The sequence below is a fragment of the Galeopterus variegatus genome, unplaced genomic scaffold (assembly GCF_000696425.1).
Source record: "Galeopterus variegatus unplaced genomic scaffold, G_variegatus-3.0.2 Scaffold839, whole genome shotgun sequence".
In the NCBI taxonomy this organism is placed as follows: domain Eukaryota; kingdom Metazoa; phylum Chordata; class Mammalia; order Dermoptera; family Cynocephalidae; genus Galeopterus; species Galeopterus variegatus.
The window spans coordinates 99,938-123,033 of NW_007726950.1; the positions used below are offsets into that span (position 1 = coordinate 99,938).

The 23,096-nt window shown below is 40.1% G+C and overlaps 1 protein-coding gene across 1 annotated transcript in view; it reads left to right on the plus strand.

Annotated features, from left to right (window-relative positions):
- The first annotated feature begins 875 nt into the window (after positions 1 to 875).
- LOC103590561 (chromosome unknown open reading frame, human C18orf25) overlaps positions 876 to 23,096 on the plus strand; it is an 89,388-nt gene continuing 67,167 nt past the window's right edge. Inside the window, exon 1 of the mRNA XM_008572814.1 lies at positions 876 to 1,167. The gene's annotated coding sequence lies outside the window, so the exon portion shown is untranslated. The remainder of the gene's footprint in view (positions 1,168 to 23,096) is intronic.

A 23,096-nucleotide genomic window follows, 5' to 3' on the forward strand; every position in this document is an offset into this window, starting at 1 on the left:
CCCCCCCCCCCCCCCCCGCCACTTTCTCAAAACCCTGCACTGCCTTTAGGGAGCGCGGGATCTTGGCCAGATCTTGAGCTGTGAGGTTTGTCCGCAGCATCCTCTTCCTCCTTCGGAAGCCCTCCTCCCGCCAGGTGGCTTTCCCCCACCTCACCTTTCTCCGAGTCCCGCATGCACCGCGTTTCCCCCACCCCCTGATCTCACGGAGGGGCCTCGAAAATTCAGAGTGCCGCTGCAACACCCTTCCCAGGGCGAGCTGCAAATCGGAGCGACGGTGGAGGGGGAAACCGGGAGTCTGAAACGCTCGTAGGGGCGGGGCGGGGGGACTCCCTGGCGGGCTCAGTCTCACCAGCAGATGGCGGTCTATTTGCAAGGTTCCCGTCCAGAAACTTGAACAGGATGTTGGTGCCACTGCAAGAGAAGAGCACCGTCGAGTCTCCCCGAGCCGAGCTGTTGGCATCTGCGAAAAAGTGGGGAGAGAGGGTAGCGGGCTCCCTGTTGGAGTGACTCAAGGATTCAGACACCGCGAGCTTCATTCCGGAAGGCTTCGGGAGGGGGTGAGTATGAGCAGCGTACGAAAAAGAGAGCGCCGTCCTTTTCTAGGGCACTGTCCTTGGTTTGCATCGACTGGCTTTCCCACCCTCCGGGAAAGACATTTCTGAAAGGGAGCTGTCTGAACATAAGGAGGGAGTGCGGGGAAGAAGCCCGGGAAGCCGGCGCTAGCTCGCCCCGCGATCTGCAGCGGGAGGAGCGCGCGTTCCCTCCCGCCAGATGTCGCTGTCTAGCTTCCCCCGGCCTTCGGCTCCAGTCCCCAGAGGCTTCCGCCGCAGCGGCCGCTCTAGCTGGCCGGCGTGGACTCTGTGGTTCCGGGCGGAAGTGAGGCGCCGAGCGGAACGGCCTCTGGTGACATTTTCTTGGGGCGGCGCGGACGAGTGAAGGGACTTGGTGGTGGAGGCTGCGGAGGCGGCGAGGTTCACTTTGGCCCCGGTGGGTCTCTGACCGCGACTCTCTGATCGCCGCCGAGACTTGTGCCAAGAAGGAGAAGGCGGTGGTGACCTTCGTGTCCCGAGTCACCGCGGCAGGCAGAGTCCCGGCTAGGGGGTCGGTGCGTGTCCCGACGGGGCGCACGGAGTGGACGAGGAGGTACGGAGCCGCCGCGGAGCGCAGGTGAGGTGGGAAGGGGCGCGGGGATGCGGCCTGGCTGCTGGTCTAGCTGCGGGGCGCGGGCTGCGTTCCAGAGAGGGGTCGGGACAAGTCGGAGGGATGCGGGCCGCGGGTGAGGCGTCCGGGCGCTGGGGTCGTGACACGCCCGGCTGGTGGGCGCCGGGGGCTTGCGCCCAGACTTGGCAGGAGGCGCGGCCCGGGTGAAGGAGGGACGCGAGGGGGTCGAACACCTCCGACCCGTTTGCTCGCCGCCGCTGGTGACCCTCGCGTCCTGGCCCAGCCGAGTTGGAGGGCGACCGCCACCCTCTTCCCCAGGCCGCTGGGGCTGGGTCGAAGTGGATCCTTTTCTGCTGCGGTTGAGGGGGAGGCTGGAGGTGCCGCAGCCCCCGAGCGTCGCGGGGAAGAGGCTTCAAGGCTCTGGAGTTGTCTTCACGCAACTTTCCGGCTCCCAGCACTCCAGGGAAGCGGTGGCGGCAGCTCCACCAGCTTTGCGATCCGGGTTCCGGCGCCGACATCTGCCCCTGCTGCGAAGAGCTCCCGCGGCCGCCCCTGTGCCGGGGCTGCCGTGGCCCTGGAAGGAGAAAAGGCTTGCTAAGGCTTGGGCGCCGCCTAACTCTCGGCGTTTCTTCGGTCCGCAGGCGCCTCTGGTCAATGGGAGAGATGTGTCAGTCTCCAAAATGGACCTCTTCTAGGGAGTTTGTCAACTTTTTAAAAAAACCCGGCGAGGATGTAAACTGACGAGCCTCGGAATAAGGACTATCGCCTTCCCTTTCTCTTTGCAGAGAGTCGTCTTTTCCCCTGGCACTTAGTAATTTATTTCTTACAACATCCATTTTAGTGTATTGTGCTATTTATGCAGCATCCCCTATCGGAACTTCACGTCATTCATTCTCACTTTTAAATCATCTTGCCCCCGTCACAAAGTAGATGCTTTCAGGTTGAAGGAAAGAGCGTCTGTACTGGTCCTCCCAGATCCTTTACCGGTTGAACAGTTAGTTTATGCTTGTGGATGCACTTTTTTCTTTCTTTCTTTTTTTCTTTCTTTTTTTTTGACTGCGCTTTTGCTTTCTGAACCCTTCCACCCAGAAGGATGAAAATCCCACTGTTTTTCTTTCTTTTTTTTGACTGCGCTTTTGCTTTCTGAACCCTTCCACCCAGAAGGATGAAAATCCCACTGATGATGCTTTGTCAAGGTTGGACCTCTTAACTACAAATACATCTGGCAGTTTTGCTTAGGTTATTATTGTTGTAGCATCGTTGGGCACATGCTAACAGCTTGAATCACTCCCTTTCTTCTCTTGGGATATTTTAAGGATGGAGGCTATTAACTTTCTAATGAAGTTTTGCTGACCCTGGCAATTTGGATTCCTTCAGTAGTCAGGGCATTGCCTTTTGATTTAACAAGCATTTTTAGAGGTCTGCAATTGATAGTTATTACCTGAAGTCTTGAGAAGTCACAACGCTAACCATTCTTTTAGTAGGAAATATAAATATTTTGACTAAGTAATATGCCCAATACAGTGCCTAGATGAGTGCTTTGTGCACAGTAGTTGCCCAATAAATACAAAATTATGAGTTAAATTCGAATTCCGGAAACCAAGATGAAATTGATTGTAATGACCTGTATATGCTACTTTAAAAAGAACCTTAGTGAAATTTTATGCAATTCCATTAAATGAAAAGTAAAAATATTTCTTAGACATTTTTAAATCAGGTTGCTTTACAATGCTTTTTTGTGCCACTGTAATCTTAAAACTTGAAACCACATCTTTTTCATAGTGTTAACATATTAAGATGTAAACTTCAAAATAGGTATATACAATCTGAAAGGCAGGGAGAAACTTCAAGGTAATTATACCTAAAGGACCAGCTAAGTTAGATTTCTTAATGGTAAGTTTCTATTTCCTGGCACATTTTGTGGAAAATGAGATGGACTGGATTTTGTAGGTGGAAACTTTCCCTATTGTTAGCTTCATATTGAGTTCATGGTGTAGTCGTTACATTACTCACTAATTCAGTTTATATAACTTTACATTTCGTTCTATCTATCCGTCTTTCTGTCTGTCTGTCTATCTATCATCTATGGCTGGCCAGATTACATCCAATAATAAGAGAGTAACTTCATAATACTTTTTGTTTTATAGTTTTCATGATTAATTCAAGACCCAGATATTAAAGATAAATTCAGTTTAGTTCCTAATTTAGTGCAATTCTGTTAGAATTGAGTGCAAAGTGTATGTCCTTCAAAGGTTTCTTGTTCCTAATATTTATAGTGACACTGGTACTTTCAATCTCATTAATATATGACTAGTAACTTCTGTCAGCTTCGGTATTTACTTGTTATTCAGTTGTTTTAGTGGGATCCCCAATCTTTGTTGTGACTTGTACATGGATAGACTTGATATGTAAGTAATTTGAATTTTTTTTTTTCCCTTTTCTTTAAAGCTTGGATCTGGTATATATTAGAGACCCAAACCTTATGTTTGGTAACTTTGGTTAATCATCTTAGACCTTTTTCATTTTCCTGCACATAACTAGGGATATGAAAATTATGTATATTCATGTTTACTGAATTGACAATACTTGAGAAAACCTGTAAGAGATGAAAAATGTTGTACTGTTAATATGTGTTCTTTTGAAGCATACTGATTTCAGAGTTTTATATTATTTTAGGAACGAGTTTGGGACCAGATAAAAGTTTCTTGGATAGCTGTAATTATGTAGGTTAAATGAAATACACATATAATAACCTCAGTAATGTTTTATATTATTTTAGGAACGAGTTTGGGACCAGATAACAGTTTCTTGGATAGCTGTAATTATGTAGGTTAAATGAAATACACATATAATAACCTCAGTAACAAGCTGTGAGACTATGGAAGGGGGAAGAGCTATTGAGAAAACACAGAGGATAAAATATTTGTGTCGAACCTCTTTATTCTCACAACACTAATTTATGGATTGCTTTACTGTGTGCCAGCAGTGCTTTAGATGCAAGACCTGTAGTGGTAAGACCAACAAGGTCCTGGTACTCAAAGAACTTAAACATTTAAGCCTGAAGTTTGAGATGGATTTCCAGGTGAGAATTCCAGGCCTAGGGAACAGCCTAAGCAAAGTCATGAGTATCAGTGCCCATTGGTGGTTCAGTGGGGCCAGTGCCTTGAGTTTTCAGAGGGATGGGTAGCGTAGTGGAGGTAGGGCCAAGTTGTAAAGATACTCTATTCTGCTAATGGGTTATGAATTTTCTTCTTTTGGGTGGATAAGCTCAGGTGGCATATGAAGGATGAGGTAGGCAATACTTTTTAAAGATTTTTTTAAAATTAATACTTAAATTCAATAAGTAGAAATTTTATTGGTTTTACTTATTTATTTTGGTTTGATTTCTTTATCACCAGATTAAAGAAATTTGGTACTTTTCTTTAGTTGTCAAATTTGTCTTGAATTTGATTATTGTCATGAAACTTTTAAAAAGTTTTTTAGCCTTTATTTTTATTTTTTGTGCAGCTCGCCGGTACAGGGATTGAACTCTGAACTTCGTGTTATCAGAAGCCTTTATCTTTGATTGTACCTACCTTCCTTTCTCTTTTAGAACTCATGATTGTACTTAAGGGAAAGAAGCAGTGTTTTCTGCTTCTGTGTGGGCAGCTTCTGTCAGCAGAAGTGGGATTGATGCTCAGTTACTTTTCACACTCAGCCTGCAGGGCCATGTGGTAAAAGGAAGGAGCAGGGTGAAACTAAAAAGTATGTTAGTTGTCTTAATTTCTTTCTATATTCCTGAATCGCTAGGAGAGGAAAAGTGTAGGAGCAAGTGGTAATAGTAAAAATGTGATTTAAAAATACTTTAAAATAGCCAGTACAACTCAGATTTGATTGATTGTCTTATTCAGGCTTTGTGGCTTTAATTTACAGTGTTTAAGTTTTGTTTCTGTTCTCTTTCATGTCTTTAGTCAAAATAAGGAACCTCATTTCTCTTTGTTCAGACTCTGTCACTTAATAGTCAATAGGTAGATAGTGAAGATTGCTAAGTCATTAACTTGGCTTTGTATAATTTTAAAACTTACCTGGATGAGTGTTTCATTTAGGTAAAGACTAATGAAAAGTGAAAGTCTATCAGCAGACTGTTGTTTGTGTGTACTTGGGCACTTCAAAAAGTTCCTGGAAAAATGGAATTGAAAGATAATATGAATCTTTCCATGAACTCTTTTTATTGGGGGGATATTGCTTTGCCTCCCATGGATTTGTCATTACTTTCCCCCTGGGTGACAGAGCTGCCAAAGATTACTCAAAGCCCATCTCTTCTGAGCAGTGAGAAGCCCCCGAAAAGATAGAGGCATTTCTTCCATCTGGGAAATTAACCACAAATTGGGGTTCTCTTCCCACATTTATTCTCCAGACCAGGAAGTTACAGGAAGGGAACATAGGTGGGGGTTTTTGCTAAGTACAGTTTAACAAGTTTAACGATAGAAGCTGGTAACATGCAATTAAGTCAATCCACTAACAAAAGCTTGATTTTAGCATACATTCTCGTCTTACAGTAATTTCCCAGTATGTTTACATATCAGTCGGTAACCTGTCTGTCTTTGAGCCAGCAACCTTGCTGTGTTACAGTTCTTTATCTTACGACAGAGACTGTGTAGCCTGGGGAAAATTTCCTGTTTTTTGTAAGGTCAATATTTGAAACTGCAGGGCTTTGGAAAACCAGGCCCTGTGAAGTGCATTTGCTTTATGCATCCCCTACAGGGGGAGGGGGAGTGGCTGGCCAGTATGGGATCCGAACTTGTGACCTTAGTGTTACCAGCACCATGCTCTCCAAGTGAGCTAACTAACCAGCCCTCCATGAAGTACCCTCGTATGTGGGGGGGATATTCACACCTAGTTAAATTAAGTACTTATGTGAGTACTTATGTGCCAGGTGGGGATGGGTACATAGATAAAAGAAATAGTTTCTGCCCAAGGACCTCAATCTAGTTAACCAGATGATTTCTATGTTTCCTTCCTACTCTAAAATGTGGAGAAGAGAAAGTAGGGTGTAGGGGAAAAAAGGACTGTATAACAGAACAACTAATTGTAGTGTGGAGCTAGTCTTTTTTTTTTGTGGGGCTGGTATGGGGATCTGAACCCTTGACCTTGATGTTATCATTGACACTGTGCTCTAACCAACTGAGCTAACCAGCCAGCCCTGTCATTTTCTTTATAAAATAATTTTAAATAAGGTATTGGAAAATAGCACTTTTCTTAAATGGATCTTTAAGCTTAAAAGAGAATGACTGGAGACTTGAATGTACTTTTTTTTTTACTGCCAGTTCGTTTGCAAAATACTTTTTTCCTCTGTCTATAATACATGTCCATGTATTAGTAAATTAATTAGTTCTGATGTTCAAAGAGCAACACAATTAAATCTGTTAAGACTTACTTATACCAGCCATTCTTTTTTTTTTAAAGATGACCGGTAAGAGGATCTTAACCCTTGACTTGGTGTTGTCAGCACCATGCTCTCTGAAGTGAGTGAACTGGCCAGCCCTATATGGGATCCAAACCCACGGCCTTGGTGTTATCAGCACCACATTCTCCTGAGTGAGCCACAAGCCAGCCCTATACTAGCCATTCTTTTTATTTTATTTTTTTTCTAAAGATGACTGGTAAGGGGATCTTAAACCTTGGCTTGGTGTTGTCAGCACCACTCTCAGGCAGTGAGCCAACCAGCCATCCCTATATAGGATCCGAACCTGTGGCCTTGGTATTATCAGCACCGCACTCTCCCATAAAAGTTTTTGGTTTACCCATAAGTTTTCATTTATTGCGGGTGAGTAACTGAGCAAGGGGTTGCCAAGCAATCTATAAGTATGCATTTAAATCTAAAATAAACTGCCAAACACTTTTCCAAAGTGGCTGTACCATTTTCCTTACCAAACAGCAATTTCTAAGACTTCTCATTTCCTCACATTCTTGTCAGCACTTCGTATTGTTGGATTTTACTTTTTATATTATTCATCTCCATAGTGATAAACTTATTTATCATCTCTGTATGTTTTTGATGAAATATCTGTTTAAATCCTTTGCCTATTTTTTAACGCCGCGCTCCCAAGCGGTGCACTGTAGCAGTGCGCCACCGGGCCGGCCCCCTCCAGCCATTCTTAAGAATGTGTATAAAGTAGGGTTATGGTTAGGTAATCTAGAAATTAAATTCTCATTAGCATGGTTAACGTTAGAGAAACAAGATACTGTCCAATGGGATTAGTAGAAGTTATTTTTCTACTGAGTTGTCTGGTTTAAAAAAAATGACTTTTATGATACATAGAGTCAGCATTTTGTTAGGTGCCTTATAATTAAAGAAAGGTATTGCTGGGGATAGGGAAAATGGGGGTGGACTAAAACTCCAGGAAAACAGGACTGTTTTCCTTTCTGTATTAAGAACAAAAACGTCATGTAGTTAAGATTTTAAGCAGTATCCTGTCTGCCTTAGTTTTAACCTAGCATGGAAGCATGGTTTATTCTTAAGTTAACATTTTATCATCAAAGGTTTCCCATTATTTTTCTCCATTGCAATCCACTAAACAATTTGCAGTAAGCCTGAGGGTATGTATAGTGGATGGATTTTGGCACATTTATCTTGGGGACCTTAGGCCTCAGCATATGGTGACCCATCTTTGTGTGGACTATCTTCAGAGGGAGACTGAAAATGGCCAGAGCAGAAATGGTGGAGGAAATTTAGAACTTGTGTTCTAAATTATTCTTGATTTATACTCGTGGTGCTATTGAGTACGTTAGAGGCTCTCATTAGCCACAGTACATTTTTTGCATTTGGTAACTTCATTGGCTTCTTACTTGATCTAGTTTATTCACAGCCTTGGTGCTGGGCCAGGTACATGCCAGAAGTGGTAGTATCTGCAATATGAAGTGATTAGAGCAGCCATTATCACTCTTGGCCTATTTATAGAGCTTATATCAGGGGAGAAAAGGTTGACTGGCAAGCAAGCAAAGCTACTTTCTTCTCGTGGTTGCAGTCTCACAATTTATATTTCATTTCCAGGTATGCCAAATCCAGCACATTGTGGACAAATCCATTCACCTATATTAATTTTCATGTTCCCTTTCTGTACTGTAAAACTTTAGCATCCAGTTTCTTAGTCAACTACTCTCTTGAAGGAAAGAAAACCAAATAGCTACTATCACAGTGAAACATAATTAGTAATAATTCCTCACTGCCATATGATAGTGTTCAGTGTTCTTCTCCATTATCTCATAAATGTGTTTTTACATTATTCAGATCAAGAGCCAAGTAAGGTCTGCGCATTATTCTGTAATCTATAGGTTCTCCCTCCATTTCTGTATTTGTTGAAGAAACTGAAGAGTTTTCCCACCATCAGAACTTGCCAGTTACATTCCTGTGGTGGTAAACATGTTCCTTTCACCCCTGGATTTGTTGCTAATTGCTCTTAAATTTAGAACTTGATCAGATTTAATTTCTATATCTGTGTCACTCAATTTTTCTTTATTTGGGGTTGGGGGCAGAATATTTTGTAGATGATGTTGAGTACTTACATCGGGAAGCACATAATATTTGCTATGTGATGTTATGAACTGTTTTTTATCATTGCCTAGCTCTATTAATTAATTAATTACTCATAATTTCTTACTCTGAATGCCTTTCATCATTCCCAGTTTGAGTCTTTTATACTGTATCTTTATAGCCTCTTCAACTTCTTCCTTTTGAGATATTAGGGAAGGGATGAGTTGCTGTGGAGAAAAGGGCTGTTTCTACTATATTGTAATTCTATAGGTGTTTTTATTTCAATCCTTATCTTTGTGATAGAGTTTGGATGTGTTGTCTACCAAAACTCTTGTGAACATTTGATCCTGAATGTGGCAGTGTTGGAAACTGATTGAGCCATGGGGGCAGATCCCTCATGAATGGGTTAATGCTCTCCCTGGCGGAGGGAGGATTAATGAGTGAGTTCTCACTCTGTTAGTTGCTGCGAGAGCTAATTGTTTAGAAAGATCCTGGCACCTCCGCTCTCTCTCTTGCTTTCTCTCGCCATGTGGTCTACTTGTAACCCACTGGCTGCCGCCACTTTCCACCATGAGTAGAAGCAGCCTGAGGCCTGTGCCAGATGCAACTGTCCCAGAATCAAGTCAAATAAACCTCTGTTCTTTATAAGTCACCCAGTTTCAGGTATTCTGTTATAAGCAACACAAAACAGACTAAAACAGAAAATTGGTACCAGGAGTGGGGTGTTGCAATACAGAAAGTGTGGATGCAGCTTTTGAATTGGGTATTAGGCAAAGGTTAGAGGAGTTTGGAGGACTTAGAAGAAGAGAAAATCTCAAGGGAAAGTTTGGAATGTCTTAGAGACTTACGTGGCGGTGACCAGAATGCTGACAGAAATGTGGATAGTAAAGATCATGAGGATGATGAGGTCTCAGATAGAAGTGAGGAACTTACTGGGAATTGGACAAAAGATCACCCTTGGTACACCTTAGCAAGGAACTTGGCTGCATTGTGTCCATGCCCTTGAACTTTGTGGAAGTTGGAACTTAAGAGTTGTGAACCAGAGCATTTGGCCAAAGAAATTTCTAAGCAGCAAAGCATTAAGGAAGCTGCATGGTTGCTTTTAGGAGCTTACTCTGAGTTATGGTGGCAAAATGATATAAAGCCAGAATTTAAAAGGGAAGCAGAGCGTAAAGATTTGGAAAATTTGAAGCCTGGCCATGCGGTAGAGAAGTGGAGAGCAGAAAAACTCAAGGGTGAAGCAGATAAACTCGTTATTAAATACATTATCTTGGTGATGAGGCAGCGAGATGCTAATAGCAGAGACAATGAGAGGAAAGCCCCTCAGGCATTTCAGAAGTCTGGAAGGGTGCCCCACCCATCACAGACCCTGAGGCCTAGAAGGACTGAGTCATCCTGGAGGACAGACCTGGAGCACAGCTGCCCTTGGGATCCTGCACCCTGCATCCCAGCTGCTCTGGCTGGAACAGGCCCAAGTGTGGTTCGTGCAGCAGCTCTGGAGAGTAGAGGCCTGAAACCTCAGTGGTGTCCACATTGTGTTAAATCTGCAGGCCGGCAGGATGTGAGAGCAGTGGAGGCTCTCACAGAGCTGTCCCAGAACTGTAAGCCAAATAAATCTCTGTTTTTATCATTTACCCAGTTTCAGGTAGTCTGTTATAAGCAACAAAAAATGGACTAAAACAGTTTGTTTCCTGTAGTGTCCACTTCATCCATGCTACAACTTCTCAGTGGAAATATTAACCCAAAATCCTGACAAACAATTGAAAACCTGGGAAAGAAGGGAGCAAGAGGATAGTCCCTATTTTCTTGAGTTTCTCAAATACACTCCTAATTTCACGATAGAAAAAAAAGAAAGAAAGAAGTCCTTTCAAAAAAGTTTTTGTTTTTAGGTATTGGTATTTATTTAAGATGAGAATACTGTTGTCATTTAAGTAAGTTAGTATTTTGATAGAGAAGTTAGAAAAGAGGTTATTTTTTCTATTTCAAAGGATTTGGGAACATCCCTGTTTATGGATGGAATGGAATATTTTCCTTGAACTGAATGTCTGAGGGTAGGGACCTTCATTTTAATTTTTAGACCTCATTTTGCTTTCTCCTTATTTCGCATTAGTGACTTAAGATACTTAATATTATAGTGTCTGAGTTTTGGATCTTTATGCATACACAATCACTTTATATATAGTATTTGAAATGTAAGGGAACAGCTTTAGTAGGCTATTAGCAGTTTTGTCAGTTTTTGTCTCATTTTTTAAGTAAAAAGATCAAAGTGAAATTACTCTGAGAAATTATGTTGATTTTTTTTCAAAAGAAGACAAAGCTGTTTTTATTGTTCATATATTATAATCATGTTGATTCTACGTAATGGAATATATATATATATATATATATTTTTTTTTTTATTTTTATTTTATTTTATTTTTTTTGGAATATATTTTTATGTACAAGTGAATAATACTATTAAGCAAACAAGTTGTTTCATTAGTGGTCTTGGCGATTTTTTAAAAAGATTCAGTTCATTGATTCAATAAATATTTATTAAATTTTTTTTTTTTTTTTTTTTTTTTAAAGATGACCGGTAAGGGGATCTTAACCCTTGACTTGGTGTTGTCAGCACCACGCTCAGCCAGTGAGCGAACCGGCCATCCCTATATGGGATCCGAACCCGGGGCCTTGGTGTTATCAGCACCGCACTCTCCGGAGTGAGCCACGGGCCGGCCCCAATTGGCATATTTTAATTACTTAACACTTAAGGGTTAAAATCTTAAGGGTTTACATCATGTTGTAAGGAGATTGGGGCTGTGGTGATTCGGAGGATCAGGAATTTCCATCTAGAGAATCAAGTTCATCAGGAAATCGGCAAGATGAAGCCCTGTCCTGCTCCCAAGCACCCTTCCACCAAGGGCCTCCTGTGAGGGCAGATGAGCCACCACCCAGAAATTAAGGGAGAAATTGCTAAAAAAGATGATGGGAGTGGGTAATTTCTGGATCATGGATTCAGTAATGAACATCCAAGGTTGAATATTTAAATGGTAAACCAATTAACAACTTTTGGATGTTGAAGCTAAGCGTATTAAAAAAAAAAAAAAAACTTTAAAAATTTGTTTAGGCTAGATTTCTGGGAGGCAAAACTGTAACTCCCTTGCTTAATTACTCCCTCTTCTCTCCCTATATGGCATAGTGTTCTTTTTATTGATTAATCATTTGGCATGCCTTGGGCATAATTTTAAGTAAGTGTAGTATGGAAGCTATAGACTTTTCTCCAAATATTAATATTAAAGATACCAAGGGAATGGTGGTTGTGTGATTTCTATAAAAATGAATCAAAACAATGCATGTTTTGTTTTTAGGAAAAGTTATCAAATCACCAGCACTTACATTTATGAAGTGGCTTAGTACTGTATTTGTTACTTAAACATTAGTAGCTGGTTAATTGAGCCATAGATTTAAGCAAGGATATGGCAAACCATATGCATATCCTGTGGCTGCTATTTTGAAAAAAAAAAATTATTTCTAAAGCCTTGTATCATTATTGTGTATATTCAAAGGGCAGATGTTATGTTAATGATGCATTTCTAGGTAAAGTAGCAGAATTTTTTCTTAAATTTTTAATGGTTTGGAAATGATTAACATAAATATATAGGATTTTAGAATGTCAGTTTCTAAAAAAATCTAAATGTCCATAAGATTCTATTTTAATAAAACATTTTTAAAAACCAAAGGTATGGGGCTTCATATCCATGGTGCCTAGCAAAGTATCTTTTCCTTAATAAATGCTGAGTATAAGTATATGTTGTTTAACAAATACTAAGCATTTACTCTGTGCTGGATGTTTTTCTAGGTGCTGCAGATGTAGTAGTCAATGAGACAGTCTCTGGTCTCTTGTATCTTTTATTTTGTAAGGCAGACAGACAAGAAACTATACAAATAAATAAGGTAATTTTAGACACTTTAAAAAATAGAGAATAATGGAATATGAGTGCAAGGAGATATTTAGTGCCTTTTGCTATGGCTTGAATGCTTGGGTCTCCACCAAATTCATATGTTGAAATCCTAACCTTTAAGGTGATGGTATTTGGAGGTGGGGCCTTTGGGAGGTGATTAGATCATGAAGGCTCTGCCCACATGAATGGGATTAGTATCCTTTTAAAAGAGACTGGAGAGAGACTCCTTACCAGTTACACTGTGTGAGGACACAGTGAGAAGGTGCAGTCTGTGAACCAGGACCAGAATCTGCCTGTGCCTTGATCTTGGAATTCCCAGCCTCCAGAGTAGTGAGAAATAAATTTCTGTTGTGTAAGCCACCCAGTTTGTGGTATTTTGTTATAGCAGCTCGAGTGAACTGACAACTTTTTAATAGGAATTTGAGTTGAGACCAGAAATATAAGAAGGAGCCTGCCTCAGAAAGAGCTAGGGGAGTGCTTTCCTGGCAGTAAGAATGCAAAGTGCAAAACCCCCTGAAGTCAAAAGATTTTGGTATGCTGAAGGATCTGAAGCCTAATAAGGGAAAATGATGCTGAAACTGAAATTTGAGTGATGCATTCCTTGTAGGCCTTTAAAAAATTCAAATTTTATTTTAACTGGAAGGGAACTTATTTTTATTGAAAAATAATTGATTGAACATATTTGTGGGGTACAGAGTTGAATATCAGTATCTGTGTACAAAGCATGATGATCAAATGAGGATAATTAGCATGTTCATCGTTACAGAATGTAATCATTCCTTGTGTCCATTAACCAGTTTCTTGCTAGGCCCCCTCCCCATACCCCTTCCTCCTAAGGAGATCTTAACCCTTGACTTGGTGTTGTCAGCACCATGCTCTCCCAAGTGAGCCAACCGGCCATCCCTATATAGGGATCTGAATCCATGGCTTTGGTGTTATCAGCACCACACTCTCCCAAGTGAGCCATGGGCCGGCCCAGGAAAATTTATTTTAAAGGAGTTTGTATTAAAACCACATGGCTTTGGTGTTATCAGCACCACACTTTCCCAAGTGAGCCATGGGCCGGCCCAGGAAAATTTATTTTAAAGGAGTTTGTATTAAAACCATATTTTTGTGTGTATAGCCTAATTTATATTTTATAAATTTCCAAATGTTCAGAACTTTTTTTTTTTTGTTTGGTTAAAAGAGACTACTTGGGGGGCCGGCCCGGTGGTGCACTGCTACAGTGCGCCGCTTGGGAGCGCGGTGGCGCTCCCGCCAAAAAAAAAAAAAAAGAGAGACTACTTGTATAGGATGATTTAGTCTTAGGCTAAGAAGCAGGTTGGAAATTCAGAAACTGTTCTAAATATATCTGTCTAAATTTATCTAATTGTATCTTGGCCATTGACCTACATATTCTTGTCTTAGAAATGAGGATTATGCATTTCATGTTAGCTAAGAGCAATAATTAATAAAAATAATTAAAATTAAAAAATGTTCTGAATACCTAAATAGAATTTTTTAGAGATAGTTGTGAACATGGGTAGACCATTACCCTGTGTAGCATTTTAAAATTGCAGCTTTTTAAAAAGCCTACAAATACGCAATAGAACATTCATCAGTTTAAAAAAAAAATCGTTAGTGACTGAAGCACTCTTTTGGTGAGTTTTTGAAATGAAATTGCCTATAGCCTTTTTTTTTTTTTTTTTTTTAAATTTTCTTAGAAATTTTTGAAAACATTGAGGTCTTGGCTAATTCATGGTAAGATTATTTATGCTGTATCTAAAATTTACCAACATTATCAGTGACACTCTGTAGCGTAGCTTGGAGGCAGTAGTTTTCAGTGCTGACAAGCAAAGGCCAGGGTAATGCAGATTGCTCCCATGTTGCTTTATCCACAGAGACTAGGAGCAGAGCCATAAACTATAGTAATTTCCCCCAATTTATAAACATTTTATTTCTTGCCTCATTGCCTTTTAGGGTCTATGTTTACTAGAAGAGGTTATCGTATTCATTTTTGTTTTGTTCTTGAACTTAAGGGAAAGTGGTCAATATTTCACCATTAAGTATTATGTTAGTTGTATATGTATATGTGTGTGTATATATATTTGTAGATACTCGTTATTAGACTAAGGAAATTTTCATCTCCTTCTAGTTTATCATGAGTGGTTGGTGAATTTTATGAAAAAGTTTTTATATGTATTGAAGTAATTTTATGTTCTGTTAATATGGTGGATTATAGTGATTGAGTTTTGATTGTTAAGCTTACTTTGCATTTCTAAGATAATACACTAAAAATTGTCCCAACATTTAGTGGGGGCTAATTTTAGCAATAAACGTTTATCATCATCTCTCAGTATCTGAGGGTCAGTTATTGAGGAGCAACTAGCTGGTCAGTTTTGACTTTATCATGATATTGTTGTCAAGTCTTCATCTGAGGCTTTAGCCGTCTGAAGACTTGACTGGGGCTGGAGGATCCATTTGCAAGGTGACTCACTCATACGGCTGGCAAGATAATGTTGGCTTTTAGAGGAGGCCTCAGTTGCTTTCCACTGAGACCTTTCTCAGGCTGATTGAGTGTCCTCATGGAACGGTGGCTGGCTTCTCCCAGAGGGAGCAATCCTAGAGAGAGAGAAGTGAGGAGAGAGAGCAAAGCAAGTCAGGTGGTAGCTATCTTCTTTATGACTTCACCTTGGAAATCATAGAACATTACTACTATCATCTTCTATTAGAAGCAAGCCACTAAGTTTAACCTGCATTCAAGGGATGAACACTCATCTCTCTATAGCATTTACTAAGAGTCCAAGATCTCAACATTTAATTAAGTCCAAGTATGATTGAAGCTTTTCAGATGTGATATCTTATAGAATACAGTTCTGTGAGTGCAGGTTCCTTTTGATCGGAGGACCTGTGAACTAAAGAGACAACTTATCTGTTGCTTATATACCCAATATATAATAGTTGGATAGTCATCAGATAACGTCTATAGGACTCCAGTAGCCCCCTTTTCAAAAAGGGGAAAACAGGAAGTACAGTGGAGTCACTGGTCCATAGCATTTTTTTTTTTTTTAATTTAAAAGATGACCGGTAAGGGGATCTTAACCCTTGACTTGGTGTTGTCAGCACCATGCTCTCCCAAGTGAGCTAACCAGCCATCCCTATACAGGGATCCAAACCCATGGCCTTGGTGCTATCAGCACCGCACTCTCCCAAGTGAGCCATGGGCCGGCCCCTCCATAGCATTTTTTAAACCAGCAGGACATATATTGATAGTTCCTTGATTAGAACTTTTTTTCTTTGCTTCTTTATTCATTTTTTATTCATAAGAAAATATTTAGTAAAGATGTTTACCCACTGCTTAGTTGTAGTTTTCAACCAAGTGCTTATCATCAGCCAGTTGTTGACCTTGTTCTTTTTAAATTTTATTTTATTCTTACAGCAACAGTGGGTATCTTGAACTGCTTTTATTCTTCCTATTGTGCTTTGAAGGTGGCAAGGTTTTCCTGGATTATCTTCTTTAAGCTTCAGGAGCATGCCAATTCTTTGTCCCTTGTAGGCTCTGGTTTGGGGGTTCTTCTACCATTCATGGCTCTGCTTCTTGCTCTGATTTGAAGATCACATTGGGTTTGGTAATGCAGCCTCCCAAAAACACCAGGTTCCTGTAGGTCTCCAGCATCACATTCTTGTACAAAGTGCTCTGAGCATCATCCAGTTCCTGCCACTTTTCCCAGGTGAAGTCCACAGCCACATCCTCAAATGACACCAAACTGTAATATTTATTCATTTTTTGTTCTTCTTGGAAATGCATAGAACACTGGAAGCATAGCTGCGTTTCTGTGGCACTAAGTTCTGGGACACTCATTCTGCTCCCCAGGGTACCGTGAGGCCCATGGGGCTCCTCTTTTACCCTTGCCCCTCCCTTGAGGGTCACAGAACTCACCGCTAGAATCTGAAAGGAAAGTGTGGAGACAGCCACAGTGCCCAGAATTGCCAGGTGAAAGATGGCAGGAGTGGGTGGGGCACTTGATTAGAACTTAAGAGCCTACTTATGATTCTCAACTTTTATATATTTTGTGCTCCATTGTGGGTATTTTCAAATCTGTCTTCCAGTTTTGTAGTTTTCTCTTCAGCTGTATCTAATCTGCTATTTTACCTGCCCTAATTTTTTCAATAATGTTTCCATTTTTGGAAATTCTGTTTTCTTCTTTTTTAAAATTTAATTTTTAATCATTAATTTGTAAATGCAGTTTTGAAAGGTTAATTTTTACATTGGTTCATAAAGTAAAGAACTATGAGACTATATTGGGAAAGGTTCTCACATTCTCATCCTGTCTACGTTTTACCTTCCTACTCTGCACGAGTAACAGTTATTATTAATTTCCTGGATTTTTTCTTGTGTTTTAAAATGCACAAATATAGTTAGATTTTCTTTCCCCCTTATTTTATGCAAATAGTAGCATATTATACACACCCATGTTGTTTTTTCCCCTGAAGAACGAACCCTGAAGATCCTTCCTGATATGGAGAATTCCTCATTTTTCCTTTTTGCTAGCTTAGTTTTCACATAATAACCATAATCTTAAGTCTGTAGTCCAGCTAGAATTGGAAGAAGATTAAGAGAAATGTGAAACCCAAAGAATTGCAGCAAATGAGCACTCAGAGATTATGGTTTTTGAGAGCAGCCTAGGAATAGATGAGATAAAACAAAAGCAAATTTGAGAATTGCCTTCAGTCAATATTGGGGACCTTCTTGCTTGTTTGCATTCCTAGACTCCAAACCCTCCTTTGCTTTTACACTTCTCTCTGTGAAATGGTGATGGAAAAACAAAGAATAACTCAAAGCACCATGAATGCCATGAGAGGCCCGAAGTGATTGCCCTTCAGCAACTCCCCTGTTAGGAGGAGAAAGCTAAATGTGACAGCCCTGATTCAAAGTTAGCTTCATTTTATTGTAAAGACAAGGAAGTTTCACAAGAAAAATCAGTTGACCCAATCATCAAAGAAAGACATAAAAACAAAGGCAGTGTAAAACTAGTAACAGCAGTAAAATTAACAATGTGACATTCCAGAATGCAATTTGTAAAAAGCTGTCGATCCACCAACAGCTTGCCCTTAGCAAACATTTCCTTTCCCTACAGCAATTTCCTCAGCATACTTAAACAACAATCAAGCAGCTTCCTAAACATATCTTAACAACAATCAGTAGGTTAAACTGTACCAAGGACATCTGCCCTTAGAGCCAGCGATTTTGCTATGTTACAATTCCTTATCTACAACAGAGACTTTAGGCCAGGGAAAGTTTCCTGTCTTTTGTAAGCTTAACATTCCTATGTGTAATACTAAAAAGTTAAGCCCTGTGAAATACATTTGCTTTATTAATGTTTGTACTCTCCACACTTTGCTTCTGCAATATTTATGTCATCTTTTATCTTGCTGTGGTGGTTTTATAATATGTCAGCTTGGTTAGGCTGAACTATGTTTCCCAGAATTCCCTTTCCTGTATGTTTCTGTTAAGGTTGGGCACGAGAGAGATTATTGTAGGAGATTGGAGGGGGGAAGTGAAGCAACAACCATTCTGTGGCTTCTATGTATTATTGCTTATCTGTTGACTTACCTCTTTGTGAGTTAGATAGTGAGGCAGCTTCTGGGTACAGCTGTTCCACCTGGGTCAGGTATATGTTTAGGCATTTGACAGAAGGGCTGTGGTTCTGCAGGACATCTGTACTGTCAAGGTCAGAGGCAAAAAGAACTAACACAGAGTTCAGTTTGTCCTGTGGACTTAGCTTATGCCTGTGGGTTCTAACGTGTGCTTGCTCTTCACCACATCCATCTTCTCTTCTTTCCTATCCTGTGAATTTTAGGCTCCAACATCAGTTGCAAAGACAATAGCCTTACAAAGACTTCTAACCAGCTCTCATAATTGTATAAGGTCAAATCTCTACAACATGTGTTTGTAAGACTTGGTGGCTCTGTTTCTCTGATGAAACCCTGACTTATACATTTTCAAAGACTACATGCTTGCCATCTAATTGTTCTTAGCAGCACAAATGGAAACTGGGAATCATTTATATTGAGTTCAGGATTTGCTATGTATAAGATGTCAGGACCTGAACGATGCAGTTTTCATTAGCAAATTTCTTACCACAGATGGACTTACTACTACTGCCATTATGGTATGTGAAGTCATCACTCTGACACATAAACTCAGAACAATTCTTCGAAAGCAGAAACCATTCTGTTCCCATCCTTTTCCCCCAGTACTTGGGGCATGAAAGTTTCCTGCTGTCTTTGGATCTGTCTGGAAGCAGTTTGAAGGAGATGTGGCCCTCTGGTGCTTGCCATTAGCATATGGTTTTGTCTTGAAGTATGGGTTGGGGTTGACTCTGGTTGGGTTCTGAGACAGCTTGGGCTGGTGAAGCCTGGCTCTGTATGGCAGCCTCCATGAAGTGGTTGCTTCATTCATTTCTCCAGCAGTAGGGTGTTGCATTACTACTCTAGATAATTTTGGGGGCGTCTCTTGTTTCCTGCTTTGTTTGATTACATCTTTTTCATTTTTTCATTGTTTCGAAATACTTCTCATATGGGCTTTAAAAAAAAAATCTGTGTGGGATGATTCCTTGGGGGTTTGAATATTTGTAGTTTCAGCTGACTCTTGGTCAAGTGGACTTGTTTCCTTGTGCATTTTGGAGTTTTCTTATTATAAGCTTCTGTTTGATTAAACTTAGGTGGTGAAGATCCTGAGACCCTAGGTTGGCGATGCTTTCCTTCACTGCAGATTTCTTTGCTTTTTCAGGATTTCATGAGCATATGGGCAAATGTAAATTTGAATTTTAGATCCAAGTAAGAATAAGGCAATGGGGCTGGCTGGTTAGTTCAGTTGGTTAGAGCACAGTGTTGTAACACCAAGGTCAAGGGTTTAGATCCCCGTACCTACGGCTAGCGACCAAAGAACTAAAAACTAAAAATTAAAAAATTAAAAAAAAGAATAGGCAGTGGCATCAAGCCTTTGGGTACTGATCTCTTTGCCCCTGCTCACAACGGGGCTGGCTGGTTAGTTCAGTTGGTTAGAGCACAGTGTTGTAACACCAAGGTCAAGGGTTTAGATCCCGGTACCTACGGCTAGTGACCAAAGAACTAAAAACTAAAAATTAAAAAATTAAAAAAAGAATAGGCAGTGGCATCAAGCCTTTGGGTACTGATCTCTTTGCCCCTGCTCACAAGTAAGCCTTCTTTGTGGGCAGGTGTTTTTTTCCCCCTAGATCTCTTTTTTCACTGGTGATATAAGCCACTGTGAGGATCCCAGCTCATTGCAGAAGTATCACATCCAGTTTTCTTTGCCCTGACCTAAAGCTTAATCTATTCTCAAACTGGGATTGTATTTGCCCTGGGTAACTTTGGTATTTCCAAGTTGCTTATGTTCAGGTTTCATCTCACTTTTCAGCTCACTATTGTGTGTTTGTGTGTGTGTGTGCGCGCGTGTGCATGCGTGCAGGCACTTTGGATATTTGTCTTACTTTTTTGATAGGTCAGCAAAATATTAAAAACATTTGTTGTATTTTCCTTAATATCTAGTTGCCCCCTTTGGGCAGCATACACACTAGCTGCTCAAAAGTGCAGGGCCTAGTAGCACTCATGCAATTGTGGCATAGAAAAGGCACATTTAGATATTTTTTGTGTGTAGTTTGCATGAGGTAGGCCCTTTAATTAATGGGGAAATAAATAATTCTCAAATAACCGCTGCCAAAGGCAGCCTTTTAGTGTCATCCACAAGGAATATAGAGAAGGAAGGGCGTACAGAGATCTTCAAAAAGTTCGTGGAAAGATTTGTATTATCTTTTGATTCCGTTTCTCCATGAACTTTTTGAAGTGCCCTTGTATATTTGGGTGGAAAGATTTTACCTCCACCCAAATATAAAATTTTAAAAAATTACCAAAGCTAATTTTTTCCCTCTGTTCTAAACTCTGAGATAGAAACTTCAAGATTGGGTTATATGTCTTCTAGATGTGATAGAGGGAATGTTATTTTACTTCCACTAGAATGACTAAAGTTAATGATTAAAACAAACAAAAAAATGGCAGTGTGGCGCTGGTGAAGACGTAAAAAAACAAACTCTCAGACCTTGTTGACAGGAGGGCAAATTAATTCAGTCATTTTGGAAAACTTTCTACTAAAGCTGAACATATGCATACTCTAAAGACCTAAAAACTTAGGAGTGGTATTAACTCCTAGGTATATACACAACAGAAATATATACAAACATATGAAAGAGGACATGTACAATCTTTTCATGAACGCATTGCTCATGATATCCCAAACCAAAAATAACCCAAATGTCTATCAAGAGTAGAATGGATAAATTGTTGATTACTTTGCAGCGATGAAAATGAACTCCTGCTGCATGCAGTTGCATGGATGAATCTCAGAGGCATAGTATTGAACTAAAAGAAGCTTGACACAAGAAAGTACATTGTATGTTTCTATTTATGTGAAGGTCAAGAATAGGCAAAACCTGTCTGTGATGATAAAGGTCAGAATAGTGGCTACTACTTCTTTGGTGGTGGGTAATGACCAGAGGGGGCATGAGGGATGCTTTTGGGATGTTGGGAATGTTCTGTATCTGTGTATTACATGGATGTGTTCATTTTGTAAAGATTCATCAAATTGCATGCTTACAATGTGTACACTTCTCTGTGACTTTTTATGTTGATTTTTGGTCATAGGTATAGACAGAATTTTGGTTATCAATTTTAAGTAAAATGAAAGACTACAGTAATCTTGGAAAAAACTGTCATCAATTCTATTCTCTTTTTTTTTGTGGCTGGCCAGTGTGACAAACTGAGTCCTTGACTTTGGTGTTAACACTGCACTCTAACCAACTGAGCTAACTGTCCAGCCCCATAAATTTTATTCAAAATGCAGTGTTCTCTCAAGGGAGATTGGTATTACTTGATATTTGTTGTTTGTTTGGGAGTTTTGTGTTTTTGTTCGTTTTTGGTGGCAGATGTAACCCTGGACTTTGGTGCTGTCAGCACCACGATCTAACCTGTAGAGCTAACAAGCCAGCCCTGTTGCTTGGTATTTGAAGCTAAATTAGATAAAAAATAGGTGTATTGTTTGGACTAATCCTGAACTGCAGTAGAATAGACACAATCATCTCCAAGGCTTTTTTTTTTTTAAAGGTTAAATTTCTGTGACAGAACATACAGCCTCTAGTGGGCAGAACCTTTCCAGTTTAGTTAGTAAAGCATTGACCCCTTTTAAAGTTGTTTTTTTTGTTTAAATAGAAAGCCATATTTAGTTCAGAGTATTGTTTTGTTCAAGAGAGCAAAGTTGGAATTCATGAATTATCTAATAGTATAACTCCTACATGTGGAGCAGCAATGTAAGTTAACTGATTCATATAGATCATGTTTGAGGCATTAGCTGCCTTTTTTGTTGTTGTTTTGGTGGCTGGCCAGTGTGGGGATCTGAACCCTTGACTTCTGCTTTTCTGGGGTGGTGATATAAAATTAATAGACTCAGGAGTGCTGGCAATTAGAATGTGCCATTTTACATATCTGCAAAGCAAAATCTTGCCTAGAAACGGTATCATTTAATGGGCTGTGCTTGTGTCAACTTGTGGTTTCAACGGAAAAGTGCCTGTGGCAACAGTAAATTTATGACAGCAAATGCCTTCAGTTTGCATTTGCCACACCAGGAAGGACAATGACAGGAGGACAGTTTTAGTTTATTCATTCACTTTAATGGCAGTGTCATGTCATTATAATGATGTTGAAGGATAGTTAATGATGGTTCTTGTTCACGAGGGGATAAAATTGGAAGGGGTAAAAGGCAGGCTTTTCTTATATTGAGTGCTTAGTGATTTTATACACTGCAATGTCAAAACCCTCAGGAGAATTTCCTGTAGTGGTTGGTCTTAGATAAGACTCCATTAATCATGGTCCTTTCTCACAATTCTAAGTCTACAGAAGTTGTTAACCATCTAAGAAGAGCATTTTGACATTTTGAGAAGGAAGTCTTCTGCATGTGTGTTTTATGGATATCTTTGTCTTTTTTTCTTCAAAGATAATTCTTTGCCTATCAGTTTATACACAAAAGCAACTGATTCACATCTTTTCACTTCAGTGTCTGTTAAAGTCTGTTCTCTGTTCACTCTATGTTTTCTTCCTAGATAAACTGATGTATCCAGCTATTCCTTGTATTAATGATGTCCAGTCTGTTATTTCTATATTTCATTTTTTTGAGACCTGTGTTCCTGTGAGCATTATCCAGTCCAAATCCAAGTTGGTTATTTCTCTACCACCAAACTTTTTACTATTTCTGTAGTCTACCTGTAATCACACAAGGTGTGGTCTTCTGCCCCATTTTTTTTTTCTCTTTGAAAGAACTTCCCTGATATGTCATGAAGCCTTGTCTCTTGTCTCTTTTTTTTTTTTCCTTTTTGTCTTTTTTCGTGTCCGGCAACGGACCGCAACCCTCCGTGTCGCGCCCGTACCGGACC